The 27000-nt window shown below is 45.1% G+C and overlaps 1 long non-coding RNA gene across 2 annotated transcripts; it reads left to right on the top strand.

Annotated features, from left to right (window-relative positions):
- Nucleotides 1–24620, top strand: LOC119379563 (uncharacterized). Of its 2 annotated transcripts, XR_005181243.2 has the most exons (4): nucleotides 1–222; nucleotides 636–850; nucleotides 8798–8997; nucleotides 23943–24620. It is a non-coding gene; the product is annotated as an uncharacterized LOC119379563 (long non-coding RNA). The 2 variants fall into 2 exon arrangements; XR_005181242.2 differs by lacking the exon at nucleotides 23943–24620 and having other exon boundaries at nucleotides 8798–9322.
- Nucleotides 24621–27000: the final 2380 nt, after the last annotated feature.

Genomic DNA, 27000 nt, shown 5'->3' with positions numbered 1-27000 from the left:
ATCGGAAGAAGTGGCTATGTGCTGTCAGGCGCGTCGTCTGGTCCCGGGATCAAAACGCTTGTTCGTGCTCTGACCTGTCTACCTGATGGAAGCTTTTGGGCTCGCAAAAGCAAACCACGGCAGGCGCCTGAAGGAAGGTGCAATGCCAACGCTGTTGGTACCCACGAAACCCAGCCAGCCACCGTTCCGCGGTGGAGTGTACTCAGGCGAAGATGAGCACAGGTAAGTTAAATGCCAAAGATCATGTTAATGTTGGCAAAACAAGGCTGCCCAGCGTTCCGAGTGCAGCTCCCTTTGCAGAGTGGTTTGTTTGCATGCATGCAGAGAAATCAAAGTGACACATATCGTTTTCGCGCTGTGCGTTCCCCTCTCTAAACGAGCGAAGTCAACCACAGACAAAAAGTATTTAACTTAACAGTGAAATGTTCTGGGTAATTTAATGCCGTATCAACCCCTGAAGTTTTGGGAACAAACTTCGCAACTTTTCATAGCACTTGCTATGCTCTCTCAAGGGGCTATTGCACTTCTGAGCTGCCGAATAAAAGAAAGTGTTACATGTGATGTGACACATGCCTTGTTACATTGTGCCATTTTTTGTATATTGCAGTGTTTGTTTATCTTTTGTTTGGGGACAGCTCGCCCAAGAAGCACCCGATGCTGCCGAGCAGGTTCATTATCCTGTGGACCGTAGAAAGTGTGACCCGAGCTGCCACGCTCCAACGAGCTTGGGGCACAGTGAACAGCCCCCTGTTTTAGTACTGCAGCACAACACAATTCTGACTCTGGTGCCAAGACGCAGGTTGGTTGCAGCCAAGGGCTGCACAGACCTGTTTCAAGAACCTCGCTGTTGGTGAGAAATTACTAATGATGTCGCTTGAAAAGCTGGATACTTGCAAATTATGTCACACACATTTTATATGTGTCACAGGTATTCAGGCCAGTCGTATGTTTGTAAAACAAAGTAGTGCCCAAACGGATGCTCCTGTGTTCGGATGAATCGTCTAGAGAGCCAAGACACCTCTGTCTTGCACCAGTACCAAATGTTGTTGCCTTGGATTTTGGTGCAAACAGGTATGAAATTTCAGCGCTGTGTGTGCAGATTAAGAATGGGAAATACTTTTAAACAATAGTTGTAAACACAGTTTGTGTGTGTCACCTTTTTTATTGGGTAAGATGAATTGGACATGAATGAGGTTTAAGCTGCTACATAAATTCTCACGAGTTTTTGCACAATTGAACACAGTATTTGTAAGTATGATAGGCTTGTATCAGAAGGGCTTTATGCTGAAATGTCCGTACAGTTCTTGCATGTGCAGAACACAAAACACACATTAGTGCAGTATGCAAAGATTTACCGATGCACCTTCACGCTGCTTGTAGGAGTACCCGGATGCGTATCTGAAGTCCCCCACAAACCTGCCATTACTAGAAACAAAGCTGGCGTTGAATTCCTGGAGAACCATGTTCTTGTGCGCCCCTCGTGATGTTATGATTTCAGGAATACTACTTCATAAGAAGGAAAAAACATCTTTTAGCCTTTAGTAACCTCCATAATGAGTGTCAACCCACTTTGCCTTCCACACATTCTAACATTTTGCAGAGTCTGTACAAAATGAATTGCGTATGTGTGATTAGCTGGAGTGTTTTGGCAACATATGGTCGCAGACATTTTGTCACTGAGTTAGTTTCACAACGAAAAATCTAAGTAAGGAGATATACTGAATTATTATTTCCAGTAAATGTAAGCTCAGAGCTTACTTTATGCATTATTATAGGTGTATGTTCAATATTATGCGATGTTCTTGCCTTTTAGGTATGAATGTCCCATCATAAGCCATTGGATAGTTTTAGAATGTGTATAGATTTACTAACCTTCGTGAAATGTGAGTTATTAGAGATGGGGGATATGACAACACTGACATTAACATCTTGGGACACATTTGTTCAATAACACAGCACTAGAAGCGTTTTTGTGTTACGTGGTTGTTCCTATTGAAAAATTGGAAAGGGCTGCACTTTAACCCTTTCACTACCGCCTCCAGCCAGATTAAGTGTACAATGAAAGTGAGGTGCACAAAATAACTGGTTATTGTTGTGATAAAAATTTGGAATGTGTTTGTGCAAACTTTTTTCCAGCAATAAACTACATGTCTAGAACAAAATGCAGCTGTGAATTAGGGCTGCTAAAATATGTAGCAGGTGAGGGGGGGGGGCTTCCCCCCCTTTTCCTGTAACTCTGATGCCCCTGCTTCAGGTTTTGTTGAGTAAGCTTCCACTGACTCCTTCCCGCTTTGCCACCTCTTGTACAAGAGCAGGTGTTCAATCATGCTTACATCATGTTTGGGGTTGTACACACTTGAAAAAATGCTCTTTCATCTATTTGATGACATGCCGGACATTACACAGCCAATGTGTACAATGATTGGCCGGGTCGATGTGAGCTTCATTGTCAACAAAATGTAGGAATGCCATAATTATTTGAAAATGGTTCTAGCTTGTGATATCTTAGAAAAATTGGTGTCTCAAATTGGTCTCCCTGGACCAATACAGAGAAATTTCTGGGTGATTCCCTGCAAAGTAAATATTGCAAGAAATAGATCAGGTTCTTCCAAGTACAGCTTGTTCCATGGGAGAGCTCTAATTCCTGTGCCAGAAATATGATGCTGCATAATGGTTCGCTTCTTGATGAATGGTATTGTTAAGGAACAACGGCACTTTTGTTGCTGGAGAGAGGCTAGAGCAATGTGGACATGATAAATTGATGCTATGCAGAATGATGAAGGTAGGAATCTTGTGTGAAAGGCTTCTGCACCTTACCCTTCTGCCATCTTGCCTTTCACTCCGAAATACCTCGTAAATATGCATTTCGCGTACATGTTGCCTACTTCACAGCATTGCTAGTTTCCACCAAAAACACATCCATGTGTAGCACACAACATTTGTCACCGGATGCATCAATGTTGAGGTCTGGCACTGCCATGAATTAAAATCGTGTATAGGCGTTGTGGTCATGTTCGCAAGTTGATGTTTGCCCATGGCCAACATGCTGTCCCGTTGTCATCACTGGGAATCTGAAATGTCTGAGCAAAATCTCCAAATTATTGATCGATTATCGTGATTACACAGATTCCTTATGCATTTAAAATGTGGTAATAATGTTTTGTGCTTCTATATAACTGTGGAGCTTATTTTGGCCTTTTCAGGCCACCGCAATGGTAATAATTTTCTTTCCGCAGCCCATAACCAGTGAAGTATATAAGAAAGTGCTGCTTAAAGGGATGCCGCAGCGCAAATCATGCTTGTTACTATTGCATGTTTGTTTACTAGGGGACCTGAAGATCCTTTAGCAGCAGTAAGAGCACCAAGAGCACACCAGCATTATTGAGAAGCAGGCGTGAGGCAGGAGACGTGTGATGTGTAGGTTTATGCTGCTTATGGTATTTTGATTAGTTTGTCATGAAGATCGTACTGTGTGTTTTAATGCCGTATATGTAGTCAGTGCTTTTAAGCAGAAAAAGAAAACTTATGCTGTGCCCTTTAAATCTGCTAAACTGTGTGCAACACGTAGATTAAACACCTTTACAACTGACACTAGGCGCACTGTTCTGCGGTTTACACTAATGTACCTGTATATGCAGGGACACTAGTTTACACAAAGTGTGCTCTGTACCTCCTATTGCGTTGTGTTCGAAGGCAATTCAAGTTCTTCCAAATGTGTTTTCCTGTGTGGGTCGGCGCACAGATCCTACTTATTTTCAGTATATTACATTCCAGTTCTGTCATGGAAAAACTCATGAGACAGCTTTAAGCTCAGAAGCACTTTACGGACCTTTACAAGACTTTGTGACAAGATGGTTGCACTACAGTGTAATAATACACAGTCGGGCTGGCCTGTGGTGTCAGCCATGTTCTTTATTCCAAACACCCCCATCTTCCTTGTCTTCCCTCAGACCTGCTCTAACTTCTTCACAATGCCCACGTACGCTGCCCCTCTTTGAAGACTCATCTTTCCTGGGATGGATACGTAAAGACGTTTCCAGTGGTCGCAAACTCCAGCACACCGTCATCGTTGATGTAATCAACTCTCTTGAGAACGCCTTATTGCAATGCAGTCTGCACCACGCGATAAGGTCCCATATACGTTTGCTTTGTGCCGGGAAGGCCTTTTCTGACGAGTATCAGATCGTTCAGCTGTGTAGGGGGTATCCGTGTGTTGCGGTGGTGGTCGAAGTTTCTCTTCATATCCTCTCGGTATCGCTGGTATGCTTCCGAAGTTTTTCGCTTTTCGCACAATTGCAGGCGGTCAGCAATACGAAGCTGTTGATCAACAGGAAACACTGGTGCCTTTCCGAATGCCGCAAAATACGGGCTACAGCCGATGCTCGCAGTGTGTGACCGATTATGATGAGCAACAGCTCCCTCCAAACAGCACTTCCATCCGCCTTGAAAACTTGGGTATATCGAAATGAACTGCTTCAAATCTCGTATGATTCTTTCAACCATGCCATTTCCTACAGGCTGGTACGGCGTGCAGCATCACAAAATAACTCCTTGTTCCTTTGCCCACTCTCGCAAACGCTGGCTTACAAATGCTGGTCCATTGTCTGATATCACTACTTTGGTATTCTTAAACAACTCTCGGCTCAAAAGAGCAATGACACTTTTTGTGTCCTCTCTTCTTGGCTGTGCAGCCACTGTTCTTGTGCACTGGTCTATTGCCACTAGGAAAGATTGTGTTTTTCCTACTCCTTTTTCTTGAGCTCTGTGAAATCCACCTGGACGACGTCAAATGGTATGTCGGAGTGTCGAGGCAAGACCATCTCGTCCGTTCTCTGATGATACTTGGCTTTGTGAACTTGACATTGATGACAAGACTGAACATACTGCTGGATGTCATCTTTCATGTGTTTCCATTGTAAACACTGATGAATCTTGCGATAAGGCCTCCAAAAACCGTTGTGTTCACCTGAGTGTGGGGAGTCGTGATAAAGTCCCAAGATTCGAGGCACCATTGTTTCCGGGACTGCAAACTTTCCATCGTGAAACTTGAGTTCTTCAGTTCCCTCCCACAACAGTTGCGTTGATATTTTCTTGATCAGGAATTACTACAAGTCTCGAAAGTGCATCTGCATCCTTGAGGTGCTCCCCAGGCCTGTGATGGACCACGAAAGCAAACTGCCGGAGTTTGCTCACCGACTTTGCGATTTTTCCTCTAGGCTCTGCGAGGTTAAGGATATACGTTATGCTTGATGATCAGTAAAGAGCATGAAGCTCCTGCTATCCAGGTAAGGTCTAAAATAGTGAACGGCCATTAGGACTGCCAAGGCTTCTTTCTCTGTTGTTGTGTAGTTGAGTGGCACTTTTGGGAAGGTGTACAAATAGTGCCTGAGGGCCCCCTGTTGCCGGCTTCGTGGAAAGTCTGTATCTCTTTGGTAAAGCACTGCACCTGTGCCATAATAACAAGCGTCGGTGTTCAGCTCGAAGTGCAACTTGAAGTCTGGAAGAGTCAGAACCGGATCAGATGAAATGATGCTCACAAGGCTGTGATAAATGGAATCACACTGCTGTCCACTGAAATTGCACGTTCTTCTTAGTCATTTCTGTGAGGCATTTGGTTTTCGTTGCGTAATCTCTTATGAATGACTGAAAATGCCCCGCAAAGCCCAGAAATACCTGCAAAGAGTGTATGTCATAGGGCTTCTGCATTTTTGTGATTCGTTCAACTGATTCCTGTTTTGTTGTCTTGGTTTGGCCATCAAATACTCTACCCAGAAACTCAGAAACATAACTTTTCTTTGGAAATACTCACTCTTCTTGTCATTAATTTTGAGCTCAGCATCACAAAGCGTTTGAGGTAAACTAGCAAGATCGTTTGAGCATTCGTCCTCGTTGCAGGAGTAAACTACTATATCGTCGATGTAGACGTTACAAAACTTCGCAAGAAACAGTTGCAAAATGTTGTTCATCAACTTCTGGAACCAAGCAGTTGAGTTCTTCCATCCAAATGGGAGTCAATTATACTCATAGACGTCAAAGGCTGTTAGGAAAGCAGTATATTTCTTGTATTTTTCAGAAAGCAGAATTTGCCAAAATCCTCTACATAAGTCAATGCTAAAAAACACTCTGCAGCCACCCGTGTCATCTATGATAGAGTCTATACGTGGCATACAAAATGGAAAAAGCTCTGTCTGCTTATTAATTTGTCTGTAGTCTGTGCAGAGTTGGAGACTTCCATCTTCCTTAGGTGCAATAGTAATGGCGACGCGAATGTATACGTGGATGGACAAATGATTTGTGCATCCAACATCATTTGAATCTCGTTCTGAAGCCATATTTTCTTCTCCCGTGACTTATTATGAGCTTTTTTCTCACTGCCGTCGTGTCATTTAGCTCGAGTGGTGCCTCAAACTTTGTAGTTGCCTTAGGATATCCTTTCAAGCATAGCGATTCCGGGTAAAGCATCTTAACATCTTTACCAGATGATGGCTTCTGTAGGGTCCTCAAAGGCAAAGTTGAAGAAGTGTTGAGGCTGTGGCGCTTTTCTTCTGTGGTTGCTTCTCCAGTCCAGTATATGTTAAGGTGAAGTGCTCTGATGGCTGGACGTGAAAATGTAATTCATAGGGCACTCCGTCGAGTACCAGGGCTTGTGCAGCGACAGTGTTGCCGAGACATAATATGGTTACACATGTCCATTTATTGTGAACATCTTGCCTTCTATCGTATCTGTGCACTTCTACAGACTGTCCTTGTTTTACTTTCTCATTGTCAAGAATACTAGCATTTATAACGGTGACGCTTGCTCCACTGTTACCTAATGCGCTCCTTTTCTTCTCTATGAGTGAGATAAATAAACAGCTTCTCTTAATGTCGTCGGGTGGAAGCCGAGACCCTCTTTATTTAGTTTTTTGTCACATCATCTAGCTCTTCATATTGGCCTGAGCCTCCCTGATCGGTCAAAAAGGACACAGGCATTGCGGTAGGCTTCCAGCTTGCAAGCGAGTGTCTTTCATCAGCTCGTGTGGTACTTGGACACCTGGCACCAGGTGTCATGGATTGACGCTGGGTACCTAGGTCATAAAGGTAGAGGTTTTAAATTGCCTGCAGAAGTTCGCCAACCATCTTGGGTCCTCTCACTTGTATTTGTTTCTGGAGGTCCGTAGTCAAACCATGGATAATAAACGGAACCACAGACGACTCGGGCAAGGATGAGTCAGCCAACTGGAGAAACTGCTTTTTCTCATAAAAATAGCTGAGTGCAGATCCAGACCTGTGCGATTGCTTTGTCCCATAGCAACGTCTTGTTCTTGCCAAACGAGCAGAGATAACTTTCTTTTCACTCTATCCATGGCTTGCTGCTGTGAGCGTTGACACGCAATTTGTACCAACTCTTCGCTATTCCCGATAGGAATAATCACATGTTCTTCACTTTATCCTCGTCACTGTGCCAGTAATTTTCATTGCATGCATATTCATAAAATGCTAGCCTGGACTCGGGACTGCTAGACTCTCCGTCAAATATGTCTGACTTCACGTGTTGACTTTAACTCATTTGCTGCTGCTTGTTCTGTTCCAGTTTCACTTCAAGAAACTTGTTGATCAGCTCGACAAAACTGTCAGACGAAGCAGCGGTAGCAGGCTTCGCGCAATTTCCAATTGGAGTAAAAACAAAGTTATCATAATCTTGAAGTTTCATGTTTTTCCTCACTGTTCATTTCACAATTAAATCATCTGGAGCGAGCTTCGTTTTAGTGCTTATATAGGAGACAAATGTGTTAGTGCTCACTGCTTCCGGAAGAGGTTGTTCCTTTTCACCTTGAGGTACTGCAGCCAAGATCCGGATGCCACTGCATTGATTTGCTGCAATGGTGAAGTCCACCCACATCTTGACTTTAATGTCCACACAGAAAGTACAAGCGACTGCGCCAATTTGTAATAATACACAGTTCAGCTAGACTGCGATGTCAGCCATGTTCTTATTACAAACACCCTCATCTTTCTCATCTTCCGTCAGACCCGCTCTAACTTCTTCACAATGCTCACGTACATACAGTACTGGTGGTGCCATTTCATGATATTGATGTCAGCTACGACATGCAGAAGTATAAGTGCTAGTGCAAGGCGTCTGGCAGCTGCAGTATGTACTAGTTTGTTTTTATTATTTATTTATTTGACAGTACTGCTGACTCCATTGGAATCATTGCAGAGTGGGTTACAATGATAAATTATACATAAAATGATTGTGTTAAGCAAAAACAATAGCACGAATTGTATGAAACACAAGATAAAGCAACAACATCACTAAAACTGGCTTAGGGAAAATTATAAGGAAAAGGCCCAAAAGACGGAGGCAATGAACTTTAGACAATCAACTGGCAAGCAATGATTGGAACATTCCTCTAATGTCTGTTTCAACAGTGGGTGCATCTAAGGCATTCCACTCTATAATTGTTTGCGAAAAGAAAGAATACTTAAAAGCATTGTTAGTCGGCTGATGTGGAGCGATTGAAAGGCTATGTCGTCCTATGGTATTATAACCTGTTGAAAGATGCACATAATTAGATATACTGCCATTGGGGTGTCCTTTAACTATTTTAAACATGAAGCGTAATCGTGCATATTTATTCCTATCCGAGGTGTGCTTTAGATTAGCTTTCGCCACCAATCTTGAGACCGAAACCCTGTCATAGCGATTAAAAATAAAGCTTACCGCTTCGTTTTAAACTTTTTCTAATTTATTAATATTAGCATAAGTAAAGGGGTGACATTCTGTGACAGCAATGGCCTAAATGTTTCGCAGACACCAAGATACATAGCCATCAGGTGTTCTGGTTGAAGAAGTCTCGAGGTGTTGCTACAAGTGCTCCGCTAACAACTACATCCATCAGAAAGTGCAGCTGTGAGCTGTTGTGCGAAGACGGCTTTCCCTGCTGGTGAATGTTGGCTTCGTTTTGAGTGGAAGCAGCATGAGTCCTCATTTAGTGAGCAAACTATGAAAAGGTATGCCGTTTTTTCTTCTCCATTAGGCTGAATTTGTTAGTTGAATAGCTTTCGTTTATCTGCGCCAATTTTTGTAATTATATTGCCATGCGAATTTATTCCTTTATTTTTATGTATTCATGTTTCACCCACAAAAAACTGTTAGCAACGCTCGGCGTCAACCACGCCGCAATGTTGTGGAAGCTTCGCGATTGCTCGAGATCATTCTGTTAAGATTATGTGCAGTAAGCGAATAGTCAAGTTGATTCGAGAACGTACGCGAGCACCAGCGATAACTCTGGAAAGTTCTATGCCTGATGTTTAAAAGACGACGCGTTCCACCGATGATCAGTTAGAAAAATCTGTGAACTACTCGATGATGCAGTTGATGAGAGGGACATTGATACATGCCATAGACATAGCTGCCAAGTCTCCTGGATTACCCGGGAGACTCCCGGATTTTGAACGTTTCTCCCGGTTGTATGGGTCATAGAGAAATCTCCCGGAAATCCAGTTTTGCCCCGCACGTCCAGTGCATTGCGCGCCCCGTGCCTCACGGTGACGCGAGGTGGGACGTTTCGCGTAGTTTCGCGTACAGATTCGCTACACGCAATTTAAAAATTGATCCTAAATGTGTTATAGGTTATATCAGCCGTTAATATTTCGTAGATGATGCGTTTGTGTACACAAAAATCTATCCCACAAGTTATCTCGCCTTCAAAATTTTGTGTCACTACTGCTTTAAGTGGAGAGCCCAGCACTTAAAAGGGTAGCCGTTACCGATGTCTGTCGAGATAGCGTGTTCGCCAGCGCTCGTGACCGTCCCCGTCTCAACGGTGCCCCTTATGGTCCCTTGCCCGACGAAATAACTGGTAAGCAAGCGACGACAGGCCTCGCACGCGGAGCGATGTTATCGCATGTGCCCTTCGCGCGACGGTGACGGCCGGGTCGTTTCATCTCTGCTTCAACCGCGTTCGTCCCTAGCGCTAGCGCGCATTTACTCGCACGTGAAGCAGACGATGCGTAAGCGATGTTATCGGTTTGGACTCTGTGGACTCTGTACAGATCAGCGGCGACCGCAAAATCTCGCTGACAGTGTCCATATAATTGCTATCGCAGTACCCCCCCCCCCCCCGCGGTCGGCATACTTCATACCCCCCCCCCCCCCCATTGAGTAGATCTCCCGGATTCCATTTCTCCAAACTTGGCAGGCATGCATAGAGTAGAGATGGTCGATTAGAATTTTTAATCGATTAATTGTTAATCGTTAATCGATTTAGCCTTTAATAGATTAATAGCTTTCGGTGGAATGTTTTAACCGATTAATCGTCATTTTTCATGGGTGCTTTAAAACCGATATCTCATCGTTTGAGAGACATCGTTCGTGTTTGATATGGACCCAAATCTTTTTATCAGACCCGCTGACGATCGAAAATTCCCACTTTTGAAAGCGTCGACGACGGGCCCCTTGTGTCCAGTGTGCGAAAATTCCCACTTTCGCACACTGGACACAAGGGGCCCGTCGTCGTTGGTTGATGTCGCGGATTCAAGCATCTGTGGCCATCATCCCTGGACTATTCGGCAGCAGGTCGTATTTTCTCGAAGCCTGCCTACTCGAGCTCATCGAAACCGGAGGCGCCTTCGGGGACCACACTGGTAGGAAAGTCGCAGCTGAAACATGCAGTGTGGCGGAGGGTGAGGAAATCCTGAGAAAGGTAACAGAGAGACGAGGAGGAAGAGGAATTAAATAAGACGCTCACTCTCGTAAGCACGGCATCTTTTCACGGTTTGTCGGTTAGATATTGTGGAAGCCCTACATAATACTATAATTGCGGACTGACGCGATCTCTTCCTTGAGGTCACCCATGGAGAAGGAAGGAAGGAACACAAAAGGGAGAAGGCAGGGAGGTTAACCAGACAGCAGTCCGGTTGGCTACCCTACGCCGGGGGAAAAGGAAGGGGAGTGGAAAGATGGAGAGACAAAGACAGAGAGAGGGGGGAGCGAGAAGAAAAATAAAAGGAAATGATCAATAAATGCGCTGACACGTATGTGGCGGTGGCACTGTACAACAGTCACAGGCTTTCACAAAGGCCCATAGTCCGTAAGAAGCACAAAAGTGCTTTAACTGCCTTGTGGGCCGCTGAGCGATGGGGACGGTGCTCCAGCAGCATGTGCGCGGAGAGCGGCCGATCATCCAATCGTCGCATCGCATCAGAAAGAATTCGTCTTTCAGAGGCAAATCGAGGGCAGTGGTATAGCAGATGATCGATGTCTTTCTCAGTGCTGCAGACCTCGCGTGCCGCACTGTCGGTCACTCCAATTAATGTTGTGTATGCCTTCGTGAAGGCAACTCCTAACCAAAGCCGACAAAGAAGCGAAGCTTCACGTCGACGAAGTCCGGATGGAGGTCGGAATTCCAGCGTAGGGTTTATTTGGTGGAGTCTTGTACGTCTTATACTTGGCATGTTCCACTCCGCCAAACACACAGACAGCTTCGTCACCCATGCAGAGATTACACAGAAGCATACTGGCCTCGAACAGACCATCGGTACAGGCAACTGCGGGAAATAGAGTGACATGAGTTTCTGCCTCCCAGCTAGAATTAACAGCAGCTGCGCCAGTATACGCCACAGGTTTCATCTGATCGTTGCCTTAACACGGCGCCACTCGCACCTTTTCAATCGTGCGTACAGCCTGAACTGTGAGCGCTATCTAGTGTATCAGACGTTACAACATAAATTTCGCGAGCGGTCCTTCTTTCTTGTCACAGCAGAAGACGGGGGCCTCTAGCTGAAAGCTGTATTTCTCCCTAAGTATGCGACCATACAGTATAACTAAATGCTACACGGTCACTTCTTCAAGAGTAATGCACTGGATCCTAGACGTTCGGTAAACCGACGCGCAAAGTTGCGGATTACATAAAGGGTCTATAAAGGGTCTATAAGACCCTTTATGTAATCCGCAACTACAATACAATGTGCACTTTTTTGTATATGTGTTGTCAACACTCTATAAACTGAACGGGGGCAGGGGTCTCGTCAGGCTGTTTCAGCCTTTAGTCTCCGCAGGAAATGGCCTGAAATAAAAATGAAATTAGGAAGAATAAGAATCCCGGCCGCATTTTCGATGGAGGCGAAAATGCTTGAGGCTTGTGTACATAAATTTAGGTGCATCTTAAAGAACTCGAGGTGGTCAAAATTTCCGGAGCCCTCCACTACGGCATCCTTCATAATCACATCATGGTTTTGAGACGTTAAACCCCTAGAATTATTATATTAGTGTTTCAAATAATAGAAATGCTATGTTTGCTTTTAGTCAATGTCGCGCTTTCACAAAGTGATTGCGGATAACAACTGTTGGAGTTTTACGTCCCAAAACCAAAATATTTTTATGAGAGACGCCGTAGTGGAGGGCTCCGGAAATTTCGACCACCCGGGGATCTTTAACACGCACCTCAATTTAGTCAAACGGGTTGTGACTGCGGATATTTCTGACAAGGTATTCTTTGAAGCCGGCTAAGAACCAGTCGTTGCGGTCAGTATCAGCTTTACCTTGTGGACAGTGGTGGAGAGTCGTATGAGTACTGTTGTGACCCAGGTTTAGCTACGTTCCACTGCTGCAACCAGTTGCTGCAACGTTAGGGTTGCGTCAGACCTGGACTCCATTTGGTAGCGTGACTGAGTCTCCGGGTTGAGGAACCGACGTTCTCGAGTTGGGAAAACGTAAGCAAACAAGTTTACTGGCACTTTTTGTACACTTATTTACATAGTGAAAAGGTAAGAGTTCAGCGACGAGCGAACTGGATGAGCCATTAACCCAGGGCTCAGAGTGTCTTGTCTCACTCAGCTCCGTCATTATAACCCTTCAGACTGGCTCCTCCTTCTTGGTTGTAGCCAATCACACGCGACACCAACCACCATGATACCAGCCAATATACACTCTGTCGCCGAGGGGTCGTTGCACTCATTGATGCAGCAAAGTTCCTTCGGTCAGCGACACTCTTGTGGGGTCTTACAGGGAGGAGCGGAGATCGGGCAAGTTCTTCCACCTCTCCCTAGAAGGGCAGGAAAGGGTTTACAGCGACTTATAATTGCTCTTGTCAAAACATACGAGACAGGTCGGCACAGCGGCATACCAAACAATGCCAAAGCGGCCCACTGTGAAGACGGCGCCAGCTTTGACGTCTCTGTGCTGCCCATCGGAGCTCACACGATTCTAGAAGAACTTGTTCCTAGGCGAGTTGGCGCCTAAGTTTGCTAAACATGTTATTTCTGGCACAATGCTTGAAATGGCGCTCATCAATACTTGGTGCTCATCTGTCTCTTTCTCTGTCCTATCTTCATGTTTCAAGCATTGCGCCAGAAATAACATGCTTAGCAAATCGCACAATTCTCTTCCCCTTATGGGGTGCTTCCCGCCGCGGGGCACCCGTTTCTGGGAAGCTAAAGGGGTCCCGAGCTGTGGGAATGCATCTTCCGTCCACTGTCATAGACAACGCGTCGCCAGGGACGGTCAGTCATAACAGCCTCCTCCCTCACCAGAAGAGTCCCGGAGCGTAGCAGTCACCGCTGCTGCTCGGAGGGACGGCGGGATTCTCCGCAGTTGAATGCCAGGAGCTCGCCTTCGCTAGTCGCATTGTCTGGTTAGTTGCCACCTAGATCCTTCGGCGCCTTTGAAATTAAACCACATGTACAAGCAAGCACTCGGCTGCCACCGAGTAAACCAGGCCAAAGGAGCGATGGCAGACAACCTTTCATTACTAGCTTGATACGAAAAAGCTCACACTCAAAACTCTCAGGACTGACTTATGCTGAGAAACCAAATGTGCTACATTACACAATCACACAAACAATTGCACGAAAAAAATTCAAATATCAATTTAGAGACATTGGGAAGAGCACACCTGAATCGCTTAGAAAGGGCGGCTAAGTGTGTCAGCGTTTCCATTCAATTTGCTCTTCTTATACTTAATGTCAATCTGATGTTGCTGAAGAATCAAACTCCACCTCAGAAGGCAACTGTTCTTTGATGTCACGGTTTGCAGCCAGGCAAGGGGACAGTGGTCCGTCTCTACGGTGAATTTGGCGCCTCCGAGATAACACTGCAATTTATAAGTGGTCCACACAATGCGTCAGAATTTTTGACAGCTGCACATGGCAAGGAAGTGCCATTGTCCCTGATAAGCGATAGGTTGATGGTTCGCGCACCGGCTTTTTCGCTCGAAGCACGGTTGAGAGCGCTGCAGTATGGTGGCGCACAAGCGCAGTCACATAGTTTTATTTTATATTTCACGGGCTTTCTTTAAGTGCCAGAAAAAATCACCACATGTACCACATGCAGTTAAAGTTGTTCCCGCCGCACCCCATACAGCTCACTTCCCTAGACATTTCCTTGCAACTCAGTTGTTTCTGCCATCCATCTTTCCCATACCATCCAAGAACACCCCCCCCCACCCCAATTCTTTCACTCCCTAAGTGTTGCTCACCCTCCCTTCGTGCACTACAATCATGGTTGCCGGCCATCTTCCCCGCCACACATGAGTTTATGCTGCCTGCCAATCCCTAAGCTCCCTTAAAAAGTGTCTGTCTGTAACAAGTGATGAGATGACCATTATCCAGCCCAATAAGGCGGTGAAGGGCACATCATTTTCTACACCCTGTTGCTACATGACAAATCAGACAAACAGAAAAATATTAGTTGAATGTTATTCACTCATACAGAGACAGCCAAATGAAGCACAGGTACCGGGTGCTATTACAGTTTGTAAACTTTGCAAGTCAGCATGGCAAAAAGCTTTAAATGTGGCCATTTTGTATTCTTTGACACCACGAGGTCAAACGTTTGCAGTCAAAGAATCACAGACAATAACAGTGACTCCACCTCTCACAACATCCCAAAACTCAAACAGGGAGTGATAACAAAAAAAACTTGTGCTTGCTATATGTCTTAACATTTGCCAAGACTTTCTTCATTGTAGTACTTGCGCGAGAAGTAGTACTTGCACACAGGACAAAAAGAAAGAGAACTTACAAACACTGTGGTGTTCCCTTGTTGTCCATGTGTTAATATATTTCTACTTGTAAATTGAGCAGCACTTTCTTGCACATTGCAATTACACAACAGAGCCATGTGCATTGGGCCCTTGAAAAACCTTTTTTCAATGTCTCGAAAATGCTTTAGAATGTGTAATGAGCCCTCCAGAAGTATATCACCAAGACAATTATATAAAAAGCCCTAGTACAAGCGGAAGCACATGTGCTTTGTTCCCCTTTCCCATCCATATTCAACATACTCCACCTCTAATCTGAAGGTGCAGGGCAGTGCTCACCCTACTTCCAGTGCCGTGTTTCAACCCTATCCGATCGACGTGGCCAAGCATGAGCAGATGACAGTCCATTTCTCTCAGAAGAGCACAATTATTACCAAGGTTCAAAACATAGAGTCTGCCCATAATGTAACGAGACTTGGTCTGGTAAAAAGAATTCATTGATCCGATCGGTGCATATCATTAAAATTCTTCAAAATGGTTTCCTTGGGCGTCAAAACACCACGTCCAACGCGATTCCCACGCTGCAAAGGCTCCCTGAATGCCAGCAGCCCTGACCTCTTTCACAGGCTCTGTGAGAGCCCACTGAAAGACGGGAGCACCATTGAAATGGTGACCTTTCAAGCTTCTCTTGAGCCTTCAGGACAAGAAATGTGCCAGGCTGACATCAGGGCTGATGCAGCCCTGATACAGCCTTCATGCGAGCCCTGGAAGACTTCCACCTGTTCCCAAAGCTCAAGAGAAGCCTGAGAGGTTACTGTTTCGACAGTGTTCCCACCATCCACATAGTCACATAATCCCTGAAAGAGGTCACGGCAGCTGACCTTGAGGGAGCCTTTGCAGTGTGGGAATCACATTGGAAATAGTGTACTGACACCGAAGGAAACCGTTTTAAAGAATTTTAACAGTATATACAAATCGGATCAGTAAATTCCTTTTACCAGACCCAGCCTCATTACCTCACGGACAGACCCCGTAGGTTTTCAAATACTGAAGCCTGTTTGGTTAACTGCATCAATTAATATACTCAGTAACAGTAGAAAGGAGCGCACAAATTCAAACACCCTGCCTCAAGATGAAATTTTTACAAGTCGGTGTCAGCTCTTTATGAGAATCTGCCCAATGTGGCAGAGGATAGCTGCTGGTGGCTGCCTCACCACTTTGCTTGAAAATAGGATGTCGTGACTTGCAACTTGGCACTTCATTTGTGAATGCCACATGTCATACAAGAGTACAGAATCACAATTATGTTGTCAATCCACAGAACGTGTTTACTCATTAAGCTCAAAGTGTGGTTCAGGGCCCCTTTAAGGGCCCCACAACATTATTTTTGCACCAAATGTTGCTCCACAACACTTTTCTTGTATGGCCCCAAGATGAATGAAGATATTGTCACATGGTCACGATGTCGAAGAAGGCAGCAGTCAGCGTATTCAAGACGAAACACTTTATTCGGGCGAACTTGTGCCACTCATTACCTTGAAGGTCATTGTGAAGGTCGTGTAAAGGTCGTTCCCTTCATTGGTAAACTGTAAAAAGACTTACATCACAACCACTACACTCGCACTTCCACATACCAGTAAAATAGTAATCCCATGAAAGCTATGTTCTGTTCGGCAAACTCTTTACCTATAGCAATGTGATGCTATCTTTCAGAAAAAAAAAAGCGATCATGTGCACCTATTAAATTCCATTCTCCGGTTACTCGCAGCGGTGCTACTGGCTCCATGCAATGGGAACAGCGCAAGGACGGCGTGCATGGCGAAGTCAACCAAGGCAAGAAACCGCCAGGAAAACGACGCCCCAGATGCGAGATGTGCATTAATCATTTACACGAGACTTTCATCTCGTGGAACATCACCGTATTCATACGGGCGAAAAGCCCTATCGTTGTGACATATGCGCTAATCATTTTACGCGGGAGTACAATCTCGCGACACATCGCCGCACTCATGCAGGTGAGAAACTCCACGCATGCGACATATGCGAGAAATTATTTACACTGAACAGTTATCTCGTGAAAAATCGCGTATTGATACGGGCGAAATGCCACATCGTTGCGACGTATGTGCTAAATTATTTTGGAGTCAGTCCAATCTCGCGAAGGCTCGCCGTACTCATTGAGACAAGAAACCCTACAAATGCGCGACATGCATTCGATCATTTGCCCACTCGTGAAATATGCGTAGACAGGAATGCATGCATACAGGCGAGAGGTTCTGTAAATGTGAAATATGTGGTCATTCCTTCCCGACATGGTACTCTCTTAAGGGGAGATGCGGGTCGAAAAACGCGAGTTTTCTAAAAAATTATCGATTTTTTGTTTTCACCTGTTTTGTTAAGATTAGTACCTCTACTGTTCTGAAAAAAAAAAATCAATGCCGAGACTCAACTGGAAACGCTTTAAAATTGCGTCTAAAGAGCACAAGGTGGCTGTCAAAAGGCCGGAAGTGTGTCATCTTCGAGCACCTTGCCGCTGATAATGCGCCGCCGCTCGCCATTGTTGACCGCATGAGGCGAAGAGCCGAGCCCAGCGTTGCCAGATTGGAAAAGGGCTTCGACACCAACCCCACAACAAAATTTCACCAGATTTCACCAACACAACAAAATGGCGACTATAACGTTATTTCTTTTCTTTTTAGCGCTTTACTTAGAAAATATTTTCTAAGTAGAAAATATTTTTGTTGTTTATAACGATATTATTACAAAGAGAGTGATTTGATTATTTCTGCACTTTTTTTTTTGGGGGGGGGGGGGGTATTCAACCATACTTTATGTATGTTCGTGCGCTCGTTTGTATGTGTGCGTACATATACGCAAACAAAATTGAAAATATTCAGGAGAGTTGAATCCCCCCCCCCCCCCCCCCCTTGGCTACGCCCTGATGCCTATGCCTGTCTACTTGTCATTCGCCGTCCCGTCTTGGATGCGCTATGCCTTTGGAAGCTATAATTTGCAAGCGAGCCCGCCGTGCAACCCATAACAGTTGTCTGTTGTTAGTCATGCATGTAAGCGTGTACAAAAATTACCCCTCAATGCTCCAACATATCGTTACTTCGGAGTTTTCCGTCCATGCTGAAGAGTGTATATTGGAAAAATATTTGGTATTTCGAACAGACACTATTCGATTCGAATGCCGAATCGAATGTAACACTATTCGATTATTTATTCGAAATCTTCGAATATATATTTGCACACTCCTAGAAACAGGCAAGGAGGTTCTTGGGTGGCCCACCCAAGGATGTTAAAAAAGATGCTGGAGTGGAAAAGCGGAACGATAAAACGTCAGCTGAGAAAAAGTAGCAAGTCAGCTGTCACAGCTGCCACGGTGTAAGATATCTCTACACATATCTTACACCGTGCCCTTACTTCTCGTTTTCTCTTCGTATGATGAAGCCAGTGTCCACAAACCGACTTCAGTTATTTAGCCCTGTTTACTGCTTTTATCCACTTCCACTTAGCGCGTGTCAAGAGCCCAAAAACTATAAAGGAAACAAGAGGTAAAGACAAGGTTGGTTTTGAACGCGGACTTCGATAGCTAATTGTTCCGGACAGATACTTCCCAACGTGCCTCTGTGTTACTGGCTTCCTTATCAAAGCCTTGGCGAGCTCTACATACTCATCCGGATATGTATTACCTTCCTCATAACCGACCTATGACTAACCTACCATTTACGTCACCAGAACAAGGGCATTTTCTAATCGGACATCAGACATACGAGAAGGTTTTCAGGTAAGGTATGTCCGAACGCTGGCTTCACGTTTGCCCCTATGACGTTTCGATTGCTTCCACTCTAGAATTTTTTTTAACCTCCTTAGAGCCCGTTCCCTTCTAGAGCCATAAAGGTGGATATGCATAAACAAGGAGAAAGAGAAAATAGACTTTATTACTAAAGACAAGAGGAATGAGCGGTGTGGCGTCCAGCAGGCCCGCGAACTGTCCCGCAACCTTCGCCACACAATCGGCCTGCTCGGCTGGCTTTGGTTTGAAGGTTTGTAGATTTGAGTGCAGCAAGAAACTGGCACTACTCGTGGGATGTGGATGATGGACCAATAAGTTGTCGGCAACAACGCGGTGTAAATAAGAATAATTGTAGTGACGAGCCATATTCCTCAACATTTTTCACCACTTTTCACCAGATTTTGTCTGGTGTAGCCGTTCTGGCACCTCAACACCAGCAGCTCCCAATTTTCACCAGATTATCCCAATCTGGTGCCGAATTTCACCATCTGGCAACGCTGGCCGAGCCTCACTGTTCAAATAACGACGGTTTCCCGCGCTGCTGCAGCGCAAGAAATAATAAAGAGACGCACGCTTTTGCCGCCTTTTTCGAGCGCCGCGACTGGCTTTAAAATCACGTGGTACGGATCGGGAGCCGCCATTGGCCGCTGCGCGCCTGTGTGTGCTGTGAAGCCTACTTGCAGGATCCGTGTCTCGTTGAGCAGCGCAGCTGAACAACGCTTTTCTCGAGTGCTTATCTGTTATGGATGAAGAAAGCCGTAGGAAGCGCGGTCACCAGCCTGTGAAGTTTCACGCGGCGCACAAATTTCGAGGACGCCGGCGCAAATCAAAGCCGAACACTCAAACCACGAAAAGAGCGTCTGCTGCCGCAAGGCATAGTGGCAGTGACGCCGATGCGTCCGACGAGTTTGCCGCGGCATTCGAATATATGAGTGCCTCCCAGAAAAAGATCGGACTTTTCGACGACGAAGAAAAATCACAGGACGACGAGTCTTCGTTGATTGCTGATATGACAGCACTGAACATGTTGGTTTAATCGAGGGCACTCCAGTTTTGAACGTGTTCTGGAAGAGCTTGGCGTGCTCCCGCCTCATGATCTGGTTGCTCTTGCCACATCACGGGACAGCACACGCCAGAAAAAAATGTCTCAAAAACTAACAGGAGAAGCAGGGGCTCGTCGGCGTGCGCTGAAGAAAAAAATCTCTTGTCGAGGAGTCAGCTCGAAAGAGCTGTGAGGGCCAAACCTATGGTGCTGGCGCATTTTAATGCCAGTGGCCACTACAAGGAGGATTGCTCTTTCTTGTGTACAAATTTAGTCGCATTCAATGACATCTTTGATAAATAAACATGCAATTTTGACTTTAAAACTCGTTTTTCTCAAAACGCAAATTTTGCCATTTTTGTCAATGTGCCCCTCCTTTTTCGGGTACTTCTGGTGCTCAGATCTGCATGAAATTTTTCCCAAATTTTTTCCAAAGTACGTTAAATGCAATTATCTTGTTTAAGTTTCAATATTCTTATTATATAATAAAAAAAAGTTATGTAAACTTTTACTAGGGTAGGAGAAATATGAACTTCCCACGTTAAAATTGTTCACGTCTAGTACATATTTTGTATGGACTTCCTAATTAGTTATTTGCATTGCACACTTTATTTGAAACATTATGAACAATCAATTGTAAAAAATTATTGAAGTTTAGGTCTGAAAAGAGGGGGGGCAAAAGGCTTAAGTTTTTCACTTTGTCATGTTGCAGAACTAAAAGTATGCAACTTGCAAGAAAACTAATTATATATTTGAAATCAGCATAAAAAGTTCTATAAGCAGCTCAAGTTTCATTGCTCTAGGGTGAATATTAAAGAAAAAGTGTCTTCGAGTAGCATCTCCCCTTAAAAATACATCAACGCGTGCACTGAGACCGGAAACTCTGAAAGCGTCCCCCCCTGCCCCTGCCCCCCCCCTAAAAAAAATCATAATCACTTTGAGCACTGACGTACCAATGAGTAACTTCCCTATTATGTAGGCATGTACCTTTCACTAGCGAAATGAGTGTGAAATCAATCGCGTAAACACACAAAAAATGTCTATACGTGTCACCCTTATCGACGTGAATGAACAACCATTGCAGTCTGCGCACTGCAGTCTTCATTTTTTAAACGAACGGTACTGTCAACTAGCATGTGCGCTGACTTTTTATGCGCGGTTTGTGCAGCTATGTTTTTAACCCTTTGCGGTCCAAAACCTTTACCCACTTTCCGGCTCTAGCGGTCCGAAACTATTTCGCCAGTTTCTGGCGCCGCGAATAAAAACACAAGCTGTGGAAGAGAAACGCACAGGATATTTATTTTTGCTCCTGCATTCTGCAGGCAACTCTTTTAGTGATATTTGGGCAACGTATGATACCGCTCAAAGCATTCCCCTGTGTGCAGGCCAGGGTTATTACTGCAGGTTTCCACCGCCGCCGTCGTCGTCTTCGTCACTCACTTCTGTCGAATCACTGTCATCACTGTCTGGTGGAGGCACGTAATTCTCTTCCTCACTAAAGTCATCCTCGCTTTCGCTAAAAGCACCGCCGTAAAACGCACGCGGTGAAAACGTGGCCATGCTTCTCAGCGAACCGCGCGCGCGAGTGGGTACGCTCTAGGCCCCGTGCTGATCATAGTGCTGCACCCTAGTGTCAAAAAAGTAAAACCTCAACAAACAAAGCTCACTTATTCCTCAAGAGATGGCCCTTCATGTATACAAAAAATGCGCGCGACTCGCGGTGAGAAAACAGCAAAATTTAAACCACGAACACCCTTGTCGGGCGGGGCCCGACAGCGGACCGCTACGGCCGTGTTGCGTTGTCGGGCGCTGCCCGACAACGGACCGCAAAGGGTTAAAGTGTTTTCTTAACATACCACTTACCTTATGTGTCATGCATACGCAGGCTGTAGCAGCAGTGAATCATGCGCGTATGAGTCAGTTTTATAGCTCAACTTTTATTTCAAGATGTGAGAAAGAAGTGGTGCAGAACAAACAATACCGCCTTTCTTTCTTAAAAACAAAACGAAAACCGAATAAAACCACGCTGGTGACAAGCTGGCTTCTCGTCTCGTGACAAACGCCTGTAATAGATGCACGTTGTAAACCAATATTGTCTAGCTTTTGGAAAATCACGGCAATAAGTGTCACCACCTCAAGTATTTAGAGTGGTCTAATGCAAAAAAATTACACCATCTCCCGCTAAAGGGGACCATGAGGCGATGCGAAGCCGGAGCACTTGCACGATCGCGTTCCGCTGGCGTTCGTTGGGCATGCCACCTACCTCGGATCGTTATTAACGGTGTTATTAACGTTTTAGACGAAGGTGAAACGGTTAACGAAGGTCTTTATTGAGCAGCATCTAGTACTTGAGGTGTGCACTTTGCTTTGATGAAGATGGCCTTGTGGTCGCTGAAATGAACCGTGAGGGGATCTTGGTGCAGTGGGTGGATCTTGAAATTGGTGAGGATGTGATCAATGCATGTGCAGTCAATGGTAGTTTGCTGCCCTTCGCTTCGTAGCTTTGTCTTGAGTGGACGCAATTGGGCTGATGCTGACGCGTGCTTGCGTCAGCTCACTCACTGACGGGACTGTTGCTTCCATCACGCTTCATCGGAAGCACCAATGGAGTCGAGCGGAGTCAACCAAAGCAAGCGTTGCACTGAACGCGCGCTGCGCTCTATCCGCTTAGAGGAAGAGAGTAGCGCATGTGCCGCGAAAGCAAAAGCGAGAACGCAGGAGAAGCACAAGCAGGTGCTGGTAGAGAAGTGGAGAGAGTAACGCGCAGCTGTCGGAGAGAGGGAAGGAGGAGAGGCACGCATGCGTAGTGTGAGTGTGGACTACCACGGCGCGTGCAGATTACCATGCCGCCTTACATACCCCCGAGCAAGAGATGCGTCGCATCTAAAAAGAATTTTGGAGATACATCCCAGTGTTTCCTGTTTGGATACCTAGCTGTATTCATAGATGTAGCCATTGCAAAAATTTCTCTAGGCAAACCCAAATTGACTGCACTTGTGTGTTGTGCGAGAGCACAAAGTTGAAATAACCGCATAATTACCAATTGCTGCTGGGAAGTTTGGGTGAATTCGATTGTCTGTCATAAAACTTATTTTTTTCGTTACGTGAGAAATGTATCCGCGCAAGTGAAGAGTACCACGATGTACAGTCTTAAGGTATAATTACGGCAAAGCTTTAGCTTCACGGAATGTTGATCGATGATGAAGAAACCCATTGCGATGTCTGTTTGCGTTTACTCTAGAAGACTTAAAGTACGTACTCTGTGACTGTTCCCGTTACGACGCGGAACGACAGATTCTGAAGGCAGCTCTTAATTTGCAACGTGGCTAAAGCTTGGAGCTCCGGCACCTTCTCGGCCCATGGCAAGACAGCAGTTGTGCGGTGCGCAACACAAAAGCGCTGTTGGTGTTCTTGAGGAACACTCCACTTAACAAAAGTCTGTGAATGACTATTTTGTGTATATAGGTGCGTTTGTGACTTTACGTACTATTTGTGTGTATATGTGATCATCGTATATACCATAGTCATCACCTGACACTTGGAGTAGCGAGCGAGGCGATAAACCAGGCTAACGTCTTCAGGAATTTCATTGAAGATTATTATCTCTCTATCTCATATGTTACTTGGAGCGACGAAATCCTAATGACTGCAACAGCGGATGCTGGAAACGAAGGACGGGGACATTAAATTGTCATCTACTTTGTACTCATTTAAATATCAACTAAAGAATTTACTGTCTTATCAACTTTATATAATGTTTCTTCACTAACTTGTAGCTGTATAATTGAGCCATGATTGTGACCTTGCTCCTCTGCTTTTGACTTGTGTCCACACTCAGTTTAAGGAATTTTTGCTTATGTGAATTTATTTTCTGCTTTGTATTCTACAGTCTTTTTGTAGAACAATTTATCAAGGGTCCCGGTGCAGTCGCTGACTTTGGGAGCCTTGTCTGTATATAAGTTATTATAATGTGTTGCTTTGAATGAAAATAAACTGAAACTGAGAAACGTTGGTTAAATTTTGCTATTTTTGCCGCCTGCACCTGGTGGTGTAACAGACACAGTTAAAACACGCACTAACGAAACCCAACTTTACGAATTTCCTGATCTAACGAAGGAATTTCCATTCCCGGCAGGTACCCACATGATTCAAGGTTGTCATCAACTCGAATTAACGAAGCTTTCGTGGCACAGAACTCGATCTAACAAAGTTCTTCCGGAAATAAATGAGCAAAAACGCAGCGGTTTCTCTCCGATTTTCCTACAGACGGCTTTTCTACAAGCATGCACTGTAACGCAATCGCGTTATAACATCCAGCCACGCCAGTCACGACAGTAGTTTTATTTTGAGGAGGCCGCACGCGGCAGTTGGTAGCGCTTTTACATATCAAATGGCGCCGGGCAGGAGTGTTTTATGGGCCCTGCAAATACTCCCGCAGGAACAAGGTGGTTGCTTTCGTTATTTAATAGTTTATGCGATATAGTTGGCACTGATCGCCTCCTTGGAACTTTCTCACTCTGTCTGCTCGCACATTAACTGCATTCGTGCTCCCTGTCCTTAAATGTTGGCAGCTTCTCCTAGCATCACGTGATCGTCTACCTCGCCTGCATCACTCGGGTATGGGAGGAATTCATGCTGCGGCTGCCCTCGAGGACTTTTCACACACGAAGACGTCTATTAGTGGCAACGAAAATACCGCAGTAGCTTTCGGCCAACGCTACGTTACAGTTTTAGACTTCGAAGAACCGAAAAATTCTTTCCTCGATTTTACGAACTGCCCGATTTAACGAAACAAATTGAGCGTTCTCATGAATTCGTTAAATCGAGTTTCAACTGTACATATAAAATATATATAAGGAAGAAAAAAAACAGTACGACGTTCGTTGGTTTGGCACAGTATATATTCACTAACGTTTGTTTCGTATGGTTTACCAGACTTTGTGAAAGCTTTGTCAAAGCTATACTGGGGAAGCTCATTATGAGGTTGCGGCCTGACCAGCTTCCCCAGTGCGACCGCAGTTTTTTGTTGCCATTCTTGCTATCGATATATTCCACGAAACTATCTCGTGTAAGCTTGTTTAAACAAGCCCGCCACGATGTACTTGTATCTTTGACAAAGTTTGGTCCATCAGACGAAACGTTAGTAAATATACTGTGCCAAACCAACGAACGTCGTACTTCCTTAATCTACCGTGGTCTGCGTGATTCCTCTGCCACATATACCGTAAAATAGAGTTACTGTATATGCTACCTTTAGGTAGCAGAGTTGCGCGTCTGTTTTCCAACGCCGCTAGCAACCATGCATTGCGGAGAAGCTGACGCTCGGGCCAATTTTTGGATTTCTCGACGCCGCCGCTGCAGCTCACTCAATTAACAGTAGTTATCGACAGCCAATGTTTATCGCCGGCCTTCGACACGCCAGACATGTTTATCGGCGACGCGGTAGGCATGTCGCCTGCAAAAATGGAGTGCGACTTCACCGCATAGCTGTGGTTGCTAGCCGGACCTATGCGCTACTCTGCTACCTAAAGGTAGCATATACAGTGACTCTACCGTAAAATGCCGAGCAACGCCCCCACCCATGCAAGCGCCCCCCTCCCTTTTTCGGGAGATCTGAAATAGGCGCCAGTGACCGAGCAAGCGCCCCCCCCCCCTCTCTCCCTCTCCTCCCCTGCGGCCACTTTTTTTCAAGACGAGCATCGCTTGTGTAAAAACCACAAGAACGAGTACACTGAATGCGTATCTAATGTTGTTTATGAAATTCCGTTTCATGTGGCCGGTCGTATATTGGTCAAACCGGTCGCTGCTTCAATGGTTTGAAAGTGATGAGGGGGAATAAAAACAGTAAATAAATAAAGCATTTCACTACAAACATAGGTGGGCATTTTTATTTTTAGTGACTCTCCCGCCACCATCTGGAATTTCGGTCCGGGACCGAGCAAGCGCCCCCCTCCAAATCTGGTCGGATTATCCTTCACCGAAGGGGGGGGGGGGGCGCTTGCTCGGCATTTTACGGTAATATGTGTATATATGTATATAAACCATGTATGTCAAGTAGGGTTGCGCGAATATTTGAGTTCGAATCGAATAATTCAACATTCGAATAGGTATTCGACGTTTCGAATATTTCGAAAAGAAAAATATCTAAATCGCGACAGAGGCTTACAGTGCAAATTTGTTAGGATGGGGTACTATAACTAACGCTAGAGTCGTTACAGTAAGCCTTTCGTTAGAGGTTTCACCGATATCGTGGTTCAAAAGCGAGCGCATGTTTATTTTAAAGGAGAATATGTCAATTCCTCACGTAAAAAAACACATAGGACACAACTGTCAAGACGTTTACAACTTCGCTTCCGAAACGAAGACACTAACTTCTTGCGTAGTTGGGTCTTGTGCCGCAAGCGCCGTGAAACATCCCGCCTTCGGCCCGCGAAATCCTCGGCAATTGGCTTCACATGCGAAAATTTGTTCACGCTGTGCAGTCGCCATATGCAGCACCGCACCACTCGTTCAGAAACTTCCATCGTTCCCGCCGCAGATAAAACGCGGCTGTGAACGGCCGCCGGAAGATTTTTGGGCCCGGAGCACTCATGACAACGCAGCACATTACCATTGTCAGATGAGCCGTATTGCGCGACCATAGGAAAAAGAAAAACTAGCTACCGTACCTCCTCTGTTAACCGTTAGGAGGTTATAAGTGCAGCTGATGACTGGATGAGGATGATCCTTTGAAGCACTGGAAAGAGCATGGAGCTGCACTCTATCCAAGTATCGCCAAAATTACTTTGCGAACCTTCCCATCGCTGCTACTGAGGTGTCCAGAGAGCGCATATTTTCAACTGCAGATCACACCGTAACATCACGGCGAGGGAGCCTGAAGCCAGGTATTGTGGAACAGTTTGTGTTTCTGCGTGACAATCTGTAGTCCTTCGGTAGCAGTCACTCACCGCGTTAGGTGCTCGAGGACATGAGCAGATTTCATTTCTTTGTTCTTTGTTTCAATTTTCAGTGAAATATTTTGTATATTCGATTCGATATTTGTGGTCACTATTCGGCACTATTCCATTCGAATTCGATTCTATATAAAATTTCACTATTCTTGCACCCCTAATGTCAAGTAAATTGTCTCTCTGCAAAGACGTTATCAAACCAGTCGATATTCTTTAGGATAGTACGCTTGAAGGCGATATATT

Source organism: Rhipicephalus sanguineus, chromosome 1 (assembly GCF_013339695.2).
Source record: "Rhipicephalus sanguineus isolate Rsan-2018 chromosome 1, BIME_Rsan_1.4, whole genome shotgun sequence".
Lineage (NCBI taxonomy): Eukaryota > Metazoa > Arthropoda > Arachnida > Ixodida > Ixodidae > Rhipicephalus > Rhipicephalus sanguineus.
The sequence above is the reverse complement of the archived record's forward strand: the minus strand, read 5'-3'. Positions and strand labels throughout refer to the sequence as shown.